The sequence below is a fragment of the Petaurus breviceps genome, unplaced genomic scaffold (genome assembly GCF_028583685.1).
Source record: "Petaurus breviceps papuanus isolate PSGF00001 unplaced genomic scaffold, PetGlider_PUasm1.0 90895, whole genome shotgun sequence".
NCBI classification, from domain to species: domain Eukaryota; kingdom Metazoa; phylum Chordata; class Mammalia; order Diprotodontia; family Petauridae; genus Petaurus; species Petaurus breviceps.
Genome location: NW_027187372.1, coordinates 23110383 through 23123208, shown reverse-complemented (window position 1 = coordinate 23123208; position 12826 = coordinate 23110383). Strand labels below are relative to the sequence as shown.

General features: G+C 34.9%; 1 protein-coding gene and 1 long non-coding RNA gene across 3 annotated transcripts in view; one reads left to right on the top strand and one right to left on the bottom strand.

The window, feature by feature from the left end:
• Positions 1 to 12826, top strand: part of ATP6V1G3 (ATPase H+ transporting V1 subunit G3) — a 195288-nt gene that overhangs the window by 91621 nt on the left and 90841 nt on the right. The window lies entirely within an intron of this gene.
• Positions 12609 to 12826, bottom strand: part of LOC138151054 (uncharacterized) — a 111092-nt gene continuing 110874 nt past the window's right edge. The window contains exon 5 of the long non-coding RNA XR_011165725.1: positions 12609 to 12672. This is a non-coding gene — a long non-coding RNA (uncharacterized lncRNA). The remainder of the gene's footprint in view (positions 12673 to 12826) is intronic.

The window sequence follows — 12826 nt, the reverse complement described above, 5'->3', positions numbered from 1 at the left end:
GAGTGGTATATAGAATGGGTAAAGGGACAGATTTCAGAACTCTTTGTCAGCTACGTTTGAAGCTAGAGGTGATGTTGAGGAGTAAATCCAGTGAGCAGAGGAAAATTTGGATGAGAAAATCAGAAAAAATCACTGAGCATATCAACTAGTTTGGCTGAAATTCTGCACCAACGGACACTTAGTCAAGTACATCATGAATCAATGGTTTACCGATGAAAGCATCAGTTCAATGAGCAGGCTATGTTCATCAAGGAATTTTTGTGGATAATTCTTGAGACAGGAAGACAACATCAAAGGTTACAGTTTCAAAGTTGTGAATGACCTCTCACACATGGATTTTTCTCATATATGATTCCTTGTCAGGTATTTCCCAATTATATGTAAGAAACAAAATTATGACAATGATTATTTCAAAAATTTGAGCTCCTGCCTGTCTCTCCAACCCTCATCCTTGAGAAGGCAGACAATTTGATGCTGGTTGTACATGTGAGGTCATACAAAACATGTTTCTATATTAGCCTTGTTGCTAAAGAGAATACAGATTAAAAAATTAACAAGAAAATTAATGAAAGTAAAAAAAACCATTTCCTTCAATCTACATCAGTTCTCTCTTTGGAGGTGGACAGTATTTTTCATCTCATGTCCTTTGAAATTGTCTTGAATCATTGCCTTCGTCAAAGTAGCTAAGTCTTCACATTTAATCATTCTGACAGTATTGTTGTTACTATGTACAATGAGTGATGCTCACCTCACATGTGTAATTTTCTAGCCTTTTGAGCATAGTTCCGAAGTTTTCTCTAGAGTGGTTGGACTAATTCACAACTCCAACAACAATGCATTAGTGTACAAATTTTTCCACATTGCTTCCAGCATTTGTCGTTTTCTTTTCCTGTCATGTTAATCAATGTGTTAGGGTTGAGGTAGTAACTCAGAATTGTTTTCATTTTATTTCTCTAACCAGTAGTGATGTAAAATTTTTTTTTTACCTATTAGTACCTATGGGTTTTTTCTTCTTCTGAAAACTGTTCTTATGCTTTAAGCATTTATCAATTGAATAATGGTTCTTATTTTTTGTAAATTTGGCTCAATTCCCTACATATTTGAGAAATTAGGCCTTTATCAGAGAAACTAGCTTTAATTCTTCCCCCAGTTTCCTATTTTCCTTCTAATTTTAGCTGCATTAGTTTTGCTAGTGTAAAAGATTTAGTTTCATGTAATCAAAATTACCTATTTTATTTTCTGTGATCCTATCTCTTATTTAATCATAAACTCTTTCCTTATTAACAGATCTGACAGGTACATTTTCCATACTTTCCTAACTTACTATATCACCCTTTTATGTCTAAATCATTTATCCATTTTGACCTGATGGTCTATGTTTATTTTCTGTTAAACTGCTTTCTAGTATTCCCAGCAATTTTGGCCAAATGGTGATTTCTTACACCAACAGCTTGGAGCTTTGAGTTTATCAAACACTAAGTTACTGTGGTCATTTACTACTGTATTTTGTATACCTAATCTCTTCCACTGATCTATCACTTGATTTCTTAGTCAGTACCAAATTGTTTTGAGACTACTGCTTTGTAATTTAATTTGAAATCTGGAACTGCTGAGGCCACCTTCCTTCACGTTTTTTTTTTGTCATTGATTCCCTTGATAATGTTTTCATTTTCCAGATGAATTTTGTTATTCCTTCTGTATCTATAAAATAAATTCTTGATAGTTTGATCGGTATGGCACTGAATAAATTAATTTAGGTAATATTATAATTTTATTATATTGGTTCAGCATACCCATAAGAAATTAATATTTCTCAACTTGTTTAGCTCTGTCTTTATTTGTTTGAAAACTATTTTGTAGTTGTGTTCATATAATCCCTGGCTTTGTCTTAGTAGGTAGGCTTCCAAGTGTTTGTATTGTCTACCGTTATTTTAAATAGAATTTCTCTTTCACTATCTTTCTGCTGAGTCTTGTTGGTAGTATATGGAAATGCTGATGATTTATGAGGATTTATTTTATATCCCACAAATTTGCTGAAGTTTTAGTTTTAATTGATTCTCCGGGTTTTCTTAAGTATGCCATAACATCATCTACAAAGAATGATAGTTTTTTTTCTCATTGCCTACTGTAATTCCTTCAATTTCTTGTTCTCTCATTGCTATAGCTAATATTTCTAGTACAATACTGAATAGTGTTAATAATGGACATCCTTGCTTCACTCCTGATCTTACTGGGGAGGTTTCAAGTTTATCCCTGTTACAGACAATGCTTGCTCTTGGTTTTAGATAGATACTATTTATTATTTTAAGAGAGACTCCATTGATTTTTATGCTTTCTAGTGTTTTTAATTGGAATGTATATTATAATTTGTCAAAGGTTTTTACTTCATCTATTGACAGAAATCAAGTGATTTTTGTTGTTTTGTTATTGATATAGTTATTTATGTTAATAGTTTTCCTACTATTGAAGCAGCCCTGCATTCTTGGTATAAATCCCACCTGATTATAAAGTATGATCTTTGTGATATATTGCTATAATCTCCTTACTAGCATTTCATTTAAAATTTCTGCATTGATATTCATCAAAGAAATTGCTCTATAGTTTTCCTTTTCTGTTTTTGTTCTGCCTGGTGTTGTTACTGCTACACTGGTTTTACCCTAGAAGGGCCCCTGATCTCTTCAAACTAGTTATGATACTGGTCCTCAGGGTCCCTGATCCCTTGGGACCTGAAGTGATACTATTTCTCAGGGCTTCCTCTCCTTCTTGATGGAAAATGCTCCTCTTTGCCTTTGAACTTGATCCAGAAGTGGGTATAAGCAATAGAACTACCAAATAGTATCTGGTCCTGTATCCAATGCTAGCATAGGGTTCCCCTGTAATCTCTTTCTGACCAGTTTCCAGGTGCCCTGTCACCACTTTGTCCCAATAATGGTGTTACATTCATGTAGACTTAAGCTCAGCCTCAACCTCTGTGTCATAGATTTTTCTATCCAACTCCTTAAGTTGTCTTGGGCTAGAAGAATGTTTCACTCAGACCTTTGGTTGACGTTGTCACCCCAGAATAAATTTGAGACATTATTTTAAAATTATGTGGAGAAGAATGTTGGGAGAACTCAGCTGTGCGTCTTCTATACTCCATCTTTATCTATATCTTGGCTTTACCCTTGGAAATCTTAGTACCTCATTTTCATATTTTCAGATTCATTTTCATAGTTGGCTGCCATTTTCCTATTTCATTCATATTCATTTGTTTATATAAATGATCCAAATACTGATATATTTCTTTTAAAACCTTTTTAATCTCACTGATATTACTAAAATAGCTATTTTTACTGAAGTAATTAAGAAAACTGATTGGAAAGAGAAATAGAAAGAAGATAAAACTCAACTATTCTTTTAATTACTTGGGTCATTACATGAGTCTTTAAAGTGCTAGGACCTCCTCATATGTTAAAGGGAATGTGTTGACTTCCTCTGGTTTCAACTTTGACCATAAACTTTTGCAGCACCTCTTATTTTCAGATAAAAAAATTATACAAATTAACATGCAGTTTAACACCATTTTTGTGGCTAGCAAAGTCATTTTGAACAGAAATATTGAGAAAGGGGAAGAGGAAACATAAGTGAGGACTCAAAAAGAATTTATAAAAATATTTTTGTACCATTTTCTGTAATTTGTGCAATATGCCCAATTTTAGAGTCAGAAGATCTCTGGCTTATGAAAATTTGATTGGGCAATTAGGGCAAATATATGATATCACAACCTCTGCCTCCTTTTATTAAAATACAACACTAGTTTAATACTCAATAGCAATAAGTCCATATTAAAGAGTTCTATGTGTTTTTTTTTGTTTCTAGAATGAGTTGGTATATACATATATACATGCATACATACATATATATGTATATATATATATGTATTCCCCTTGTCTATATATGCATTTCTGTTTTTTTCTCTCCATATATTTCTCTCTCTTTCTTTATCTACAACTCCTCTGTCTTCCTCATTTTAACCCTATTGTCTCTTTTCATTACTTCTCCGTCTCTTTACCATTGCTTCCTGGAATAAAATCTTAAATTATTTCTTGCATTTGTTAAATAGGGTTTTGCCTTGTTTTCCCTTGTTCTTATTTTACAGAGCAGTTTAATGAAGAGTTTTGTGTACCTTCTTTTCTTATAATTTATACAGTTCTTAACTTTATTTTGAGGGAATGGGACTTTTATAGTGGACTTTTAGAAGACAATTTTACTCCATAATTGTCTTCTATCATGAAATTGGATGAGACTATGGAATCACAAATCCCATAATTCATCTTAGAGTGACAGAGGTCTACTTTAACCACCAGTTCCAGTATTTATAACCTTTCAGTTCCTCATATCCTTAATCTCTTCTAGTTAAATTGATAAGTTGAAAAATAGTACCAGTAGTCTTTGCCTTTAACATCAGAGAGTCATAAATTTGGAGCTGAAAGGAACTTCAGGAGTCATCTTTCCCGACCATATCCCCATTTTACAAATGAAGAAGCTGAGGTCCAGCATCTTTGTTAAGATTCAGGAAAAGATTTCTAGGACAAAAGTTAAACGAGTTTCCCTATGCAAATTATAGTTTGAAATGGGATATTACATTCTGGATTAGTCTTGATGCCTGAAACTTTGTAGAAATTGTCAAAATCATTATATTTGATCAATTATGAATTACTACATTCTATAATTTAAAAGATCTGTGATTCCATCGTTATGAGCATTTCTTGTGTTCATCATAACCCTTGTATGCCCTAGGAGGCCATCTTTGTGAATTGCTATATCCAAAATTCATTACTTGGTGGCCAACCTTTTGATGAGCCTATATGAACTCATCTTGGCTTGTGGTCAGATAGGAGCTATATACTAGATCATTTGAGCAGTACTTGATATTGAGCTCAGTAAGACCTTCCAGAACTCGGACTCTGCTTGCACAGTTTGCAATCACTTAAGGTCACCTTCATACCACAAAGGGGTCTCAAAGTAGGATGAAAAAAATACATAAATTATAAAACTTTCTGTGCAGAGTAAAAATTGATCAAATAGGACAGAACAGTAACTAATCACATAAAACTGATTGCAACATGGCATGGCATCACAGTGTACCATAAAAAAATTATTTTCTTTCCTCAAATTTAGTACTAAAACTCAAAGTACTTTAAAAAGTACTACCTTTTTAAAATTACAGTGAACCAGAAGGTGAAAGAATAACATTAAGAACATGGAATTCAGAAAGTATTCTTTGGGGAGATTTTCATAGATATCTTTGAAAAGACCTTGAAAGAGACTTAAGGCTTTTTGAGGAAACTGATCCAAAGAATGTCTTCTTTCCTGATTTCCTTTGCTCATTACAAATTGACATCATAAATCTAGTTGGTCACATATCCCCTTACAAAACACAGGTTTTTTTTTAATATACTTAACCTTGTTTTCTGATGTTATGTAAGGCAATACTTTTAAAATATGGGAATCATCCTCAGTTTACACTGAATTTCTCACTCTCCAGTCCCTTTAACACATTGTTGCTTCACATTGTCAGAAAGTTTCAAAGTTTTCACCTGAATGATGGAGAGACTCAAAGCATAATATACTAAGTAAGATCTGGAATCCAACAAATCTTTCCATCTCTGATATAAGTCCTGAACTTGGTCTTATAGAAGTGAACGAGATGAAAACACCTTTCCTTTTGTCAGATATTTTAGATTTTTTTTAATGGATTGTATATGTAGTATAATTGCAAATAATGAGACTGAAATTGTCCAGTGGAATATTGGGGAGGTCACATCATATAATGGATTAGAAAAAAATCCATTATAAAGAACCTTGGATTCTGAAAGACGTATTACTACCTGCTGATGTTGACCCAGAAATAAGAGGGTAAGAGGAAAAATCTATGAGACAAATTAAGGGTAGATGCTAAGTGGAGCTTTAATAGGATTTTATCTGAAACAGTCTTACTAATTCAAGTTTCTTTGTATGCTACCTATCTGTTGTAAGAGGTATGATTTGCTCGCATGGATGTAAATGACTGTTGACTGAAATATGAGACGTGAAAATTGATTTAATTTAAGTAAAAGGCTGCTAATAATTTGAAGAATGTAGATATCTCCTAGAATAGACCAATTTGTTGTAAGGTCATGTTGGGCTTCTTATTAAACCAAGATTTTACAACAGGGAAAATAGACTCCAGGAATAGCTTACCACTCTAAGGAGATCAAACTCTCTTTAGTCATTGTGACTGTGAAAAGAGGTTTAGAGAGATACAAGGTCCTATTGTATTTATTGTTTTCTGATTCCACATACACACCAAAAGAAAGAAGAGAGAGAAAGAGAGAGAGAAAGAAAGAAAGAAAGAGAGAAAGAAAGAGAGAGAGAAAATAAGAAAGAAAGAAAGAAAGAAAGAAAGAAAGAAAGAAAGAAAAAACCAAACTCCCAAAAATCCCAAATCATTTAATTTGTAGAGCAAAGCAAGGTTTCTTCTATGTTTTAAATAGCCTTCTGATGATCAATACTGAGGGATAAAACAGAGAGACATGATCACTTGAAGTATACAACACTGTCATAGGAAATGTTATGTCTAAAGTTCAAATGGAACAGAAGATGTTCCCCATATGTTCCTACTTGAAGATGGCATCGTGCTAAGCCTTGGCACAAAACAAGGTCTCTTCAATATTTTTACAACACGTAGTCTCCATAAGAGCAAAGACTGTGTCAGTTGCTATCTTTATAGCAACTTTATCTTTATACCCCTAGCACCTGACACAGTTAATTTTCAAAATAGATACAAAAGAAACATTTGCAGATTTAATTTGAATACATGTCCACTCAAAAAGTTCAATTTTATAATCCACATAGGAAAAGTTAATGAATTTTTCTAAATTATGAATGTAATTAGTTGATAATTGTGGTCATGATGATGGTGGTGGCAATGATAACTAGCTAATAATAACTGAGACCTTGACCAAGGCATTTTGGTTCTCTAGCCTTCAGTTTCTTTGTAGGTAAGATGGAACTTGGGAGAGATGGACTTGATGACCTGTGAGTTTTAATCTATTATTAGCACCACATTTGGCACACAGTACATACTTACTTTCTGTACAGAGAGCTAGTTCACTGACTGATTCTTTGATATCTTGAACATATACTGCAAACAGGCAATGAGATAGTCCCAAGACCAAATAGGAGTGGGATAGAATTCTAAATTATGACTGGAAACTATACTGTGTTTTCAGCTATTACAATATGCTTCTTGCCCTCGGAGTCTATCTTTTCAATTAAAATATTCTATTGGTAATGATGTTAGGTAGATACAAACTGGGATAGCTAAGTGTCTCAATGGATACAGGATTAGGCCTGGAGTCAGGAAGAACTGAGTTCAAATATGACCTCAGACGGGCAAGTAATTTAACCAAGTTTGCCTCAGTTCCTCATCTATAAAATGAGCTGGAGAAGGAAATGGCAAATCACTCCAATATATTTAATAAGAACACCCAAATTATGGTCATAAAAAACTGAAACAACTGAACAACTGCTATACTTGTGTGTGTGTATGTTTAACATCCAGAAGAAACAATTCAAATATCAAAAAACCAGTCAGGATCTAACAAGGCGTAACAGTTTGTATTACAAATAAAAGAAGATCCTGGAATGTAATATTCTGAAAGGTAAAAAAATATATAGGCTTACAGCCAAGAATAATTGAAATAATCCTGAAAATTGAGTATAATCCTGTGGTGGGTTGGAGAGGGAAAGGCAGATGTATCTTTAATGGAAAAGAGGATTTTCAAACATTTTTGATGAAAAGACTGAAGATGAATAGAAACTTTGAAATTTAAACACAAGAGTCAAGAGAACTATAAAAGGTATATTTATTTGAACAGTAGGAAGGGACCATATGATGATGTAGCACTAGTATTCTAAGAATAAAGAAGAAACATGTGTCCCTTCAGAAATTTTAACGTCCTCAAAAGGTACTGAGAGATTCAAATAAGAAAAACAGGGGTCTTTGGTGTAAGTTGGTTCTAATAGGAAAGTTTTAAGAAGGGAAAGAAAAAGAAGAATAAAAGGAATATCTTTGTGTAGAAAGGAAGAAGGCAGTTGGAACTTGTTCATTCTCATAATTGTCAGGTGTGATATAAGAGAGAGATGATTAATTTATTCAACACTCCTCCCTTAAATAAAATAACTAAATGCTCAATCTCATAGGTATTATACTAAGTACATTTAAGTCCTCTCAACTGAAGTAACATTGCACAAGAATTGTTTATATAGGCCAAGGAAAATTGGCTGTGACCCAGGGGACATTTTAAATTATCCAAAAAGGTGAGAAGGAATGGATTTGAGAGACTGAGGCAAACATGACATTCTAGCATATAAAGTAAAATGCAGGACTGAGCTGTGGCAGGGAAAGAAAATACTGAGTCATGAGCTCAACAGGCATCTTGGAGCAGAAGATGAAATCTGGAAGAAGTCCCAAGAAAAGTCAACTTTTTCACTAACTTTCTCTCCAATTGCTGGTCTGTACCTAGAAAATGGAATATTATATGTAGATATATAAATAAATGTAATATAATAATATTTTATTACCCAAATTGTGTGGCAAACTAAATTTGCCTCAACCACAAAGAAACCAGGAATTCATTATGGATATCTATAATTAGTTAAGATAGGCAGAGAATCCAACCTCTGCCTAAAATTTTGGAATTTCCCTACCTGCGGTTTCAGGGTGATTATGACTAACCTCTTTTTTTTTTTTCATTGAAAAAAGCTAAGCTCATGAGAAGTGATAGAACTTTGAAGCCATTATATCATCTCCCAAGCTTAAAAAGAACAATTATTGTAACACAGTGTTATAATGGGAAGAGTATATAATCATTGGAGGAAGGGGTGGTGAGAATGCGCATCAAAGGAACCTTGTTTTTATTTGAAATGGACAAAGGGAGGTTGAAAAACATAGGGTTTTGTATAGAAATCCGTCACACTCAACAGAGAAATAAGCAAGAATTGGGAAGGATTGGTTTAAGAGGGAGGATAACAACCAGGAAGGAAAAACAACAAGTAAAACAAACTTTCCAATCTTTACAGGTGTATCAGCAATGCCATATTCACAATGCCTATAGAGATTACAAATATGCTGATATAATTATCCATTAGAAAATACGTCATGTTTGCCATATGAGGAAATAAACTAGAAAATTTATTAAGATACCAAAAGACTGAGTCCCAAAACCAGAAAGTGAAAGCCATCAGAGTAGTTATGACATTGGCACAGGTAGATAAAGTAGAAAGCACCCACATTTTCAAGCCTTTAAAACAGAACAGGCTACCTCAGGCAAAGGTCCTCCTCTCCCCACGCACAGCAACCACCCAGCGTCCTGGAAGCGCACTCCCAGCAGCTCCGGCCCCTGGCAGTCCTCAGCAGGAGTCCTTAGCAGAAAGTCCTTAGCAGTTCTAACTCAAAAAAGGGCTTCGCGCTGCCACTGCCTCTGCTGCTGCCGCCTTCACCACCACCGCCAGCCACCAAAGGAACGCTAGCTTGGCTTCCGCTTCCTCTTGCTCCGCCCCTTCCTGCTACGTCAGCAAGTCCAACGGGGCATGGAAGATCTTTAAATCCCATAACCCTTACAACAGGGAGAATAAAGAAAGGAGCAAAGAATTTGAATCTAAGATGCCCATCCATTGATTAATGGTTGAACAAAGTGTGATCTGTGAATGGAATGGAATTGTTTTTTTGCCATGAGAAATTATGAAAACAATGATAGAGAATCTTCGGTAGTGTGAATTGAAATAAGCAGAAAAGAAAAATGCCAAAGTAATAATATTGTAAGGAAAAATTTCTTTGAAAACAACTTTTGAACCAAATGACCTAAGAAGCCTGGCTATTAATGTTGATCCATCATGTCTCCAGAAAGCCAGTGATGAAGCCTACTAGCCAAGAGGTATTGTAGTCAATGTCTTTAAAATATTTAGATACTTTAATTGATCTGTGATCCCATGAGTATGATAGTTCATTCATTGACTCAGGAAGGTATCAGGTAGTAGCACAGTAGTTCAGTGGATGAGTGCCGGACATGGAGTTAGAAAGACATGTTCAAATATGGCCTCAGGTCTTACTACCTTTATAACCATGGGAAAGTTACTTAATCTCTATCTTCTCCAGTTTCCTCATCTGTAAAAATGAGAATAATAGTAGCACCTACCTATCAGGGTTATTATGAAGATAAAATGAGATTATAAAGATCTTTAAAAACCCCAAAGCACTATATAAATTCTAATTATTATTGTTATTCACAATCTCTCTGATTATTATTCACATCTTTCTGTATATCTACCATATAGGAACTACCCAACATACTGGAAACTTCCCCTGGTCCTTTTCATATCTTGGTGGGTGCAGAGTGGGGGTGAGGTGGCAATAAAGCACTTGTTCATGCATTGGTTTTTCAAAAAAAAATAATAAAAGGTTGCAACTCCCCTTTTAGGCAGCTAGTTGTAGCAATGGATAGAGTACTGAGCTTGGAATCAGGAATACTTATCTTTGTGAGTTCAAATCAGGCCTCAGACACTAACTTGTGACCCTGGGCAAGTCACTTCACCCTGTTTGCCTCAGTTTCCTCATATGTAAAATGAGTTGGGAAAGAAAATGGCAAGCCACTACGCTCTCTTTGCCAAGAAAATCCCAAATGGGGTCACAAAGTGTTGGACACAACTGAAATGAATGAGAAATTCCCTTGTTTGTTTCACGAACATGGGGACAGCATAAAGGGTCAGGTCCTTCTCTGCGTACATTTGGACGAAGACTTAAATTTTCATAGCAATAGCCACGTCCCACGGTTTGCTTTTCTTTCAAGGCATTTATTACATGCTGGCCTACTCATCTCTACATTCTGTTTCCTCATTCTGGAGCCTGTATTCACATCCCCACGCCCTCCCCCAACTTCTCTGTTTCTGTTAATAGCACAACATATCCTCCTGGTGACCAAGCTTTTGACTCTCTCTCCACTAACACCCTAAGCATCCCATCAGTTGAGAAGTCATGTCATTTCTACTTCTACAATATCTTTCTCATCCAGTGCCACACAGGCAGCATAGTATATGCATGTTGGAGAGGAAAATGATACTGGTTTGGAAACCCAAAAACCTGACTTCAAATTCTGCTTTTGGCCAAAACCCAGTGATTTTTCCACCACACCAGCAGTTTTCAAACTTTGTAGTATCAGAACCCCTTTAAGCTCTTAAAAATTACTGAGAATGGAGCAGCCAGGTGTTGTAGCAGATAGGGCACAAGCCCTGGAATCAGGATGACCTGAATTCAAATTTGGCCTAAGATATTTATTAGTTGTGTGACCCTGGGCAAGTCAATTAGCCCAAATTGCCTCCAAAAAAAATTATTGAGCACCTTCCAAAAAGAGCTTTTGTTTATGTGGGTTATACCTATTGATATTTACCATATTAGAAATAAAAACATCTTCATGTTATTATAAAAATATTTTGACCTTGCGGAGTCCTGAAAAGGTCTCATAGGTCTCCAGATCACACTTTGAGAACCATTGCACTGCATGCATGTCTGCATGTCTTGTCTTCCCATAACAGGACCATGAAGTCGGATAGAACTTAGTTCTAATCCCACCTCTTTCACTTAATACCTGTGTGACCTTGGGTAAATCATTTAACCTCTCTGTCCCATACTGCCCTCTCCTGTAAAATAAGGTTGAACCAAATGGCCATTAAGGTCCCTTTTAGATTTAAATCTATATAATCCAATGCTGTCTACTCCACTTCCATTTTGACAGCCCTGAAGATAGAGTGACATACCAGAAAAGAGTGCTGACTTTGGACTCAACAGTCTTGGATTTAAATCCTGCATCTTTTGGGTATGATCATGGATATCATTTAATTTTTCTGAGTTTTAGATTTCTTATCAGTAAAATGAGGATAATAATATTTGTTGCCAAGATGAAATAAGAAAACAAACTTTAGATCATATTAACCCTAAGAGCTACTTTAGGGTAGTTTGGTAAGATAATTAAATCTGGCATCAGAGGACCTGAATTGCAACCTCACCTTCATTGCTTACTACCTGTTCATCTTTGCCTTGAGTCATTTAACCCAAAGCAGCTAGGTGGCACAGTGGATAGAGTGCCAAGCTCCAGGAAAACTCTTCTTCCTGAGTTCAAATCTGCCCTCAGACACTTACTAGCTGTGTAACAATGGGCAAATTACTTAATAACTCTGTTTGCCTCAGTTTCCTTATCTTTAAAAGAAGCTGGAGAAAGAAACGGCAAACCATTCCCATATCTTTGTCAAGAAATCCCCAAAAGGGGTCATGGAGAGTCAAATAAGACTGAAAAAGTATTAAACAACAAAAACAATTTAAGTCACCTAATCTAATTGATTTTCCTTTTCTGTAAACAAAGACACCAGACTGAATAATCTCAAAGGAGTCTGAATTCTAGATGTACTATCTTCTAATTTATTAGTCACTAGCTAACCTAATCAAAGGAAGGGGAACAAAATTACCAAAATAATAAGTAAACAAGATTGATTCAAATGGAGCATAAGTCAAAAATAGATCAGAAAACATTACATACCAGCAAAATTGAGATTTCAAAGTTAGTTGATGAGTACATGCAAAAATGTGCAATGTCCAAACTAAAAAAAGAAACAAGAAAACGAGATTTTAATTAACCAAATCTGAAGCGGGGGGGGGGGCCCAAATCTTTGTCAAGAAAAAAAAAAAAAAAAAAAAAAAAAAAAAAAAAAAACAAAATAAATAAAAGAATAAAACCACAAAAAAAATAACATA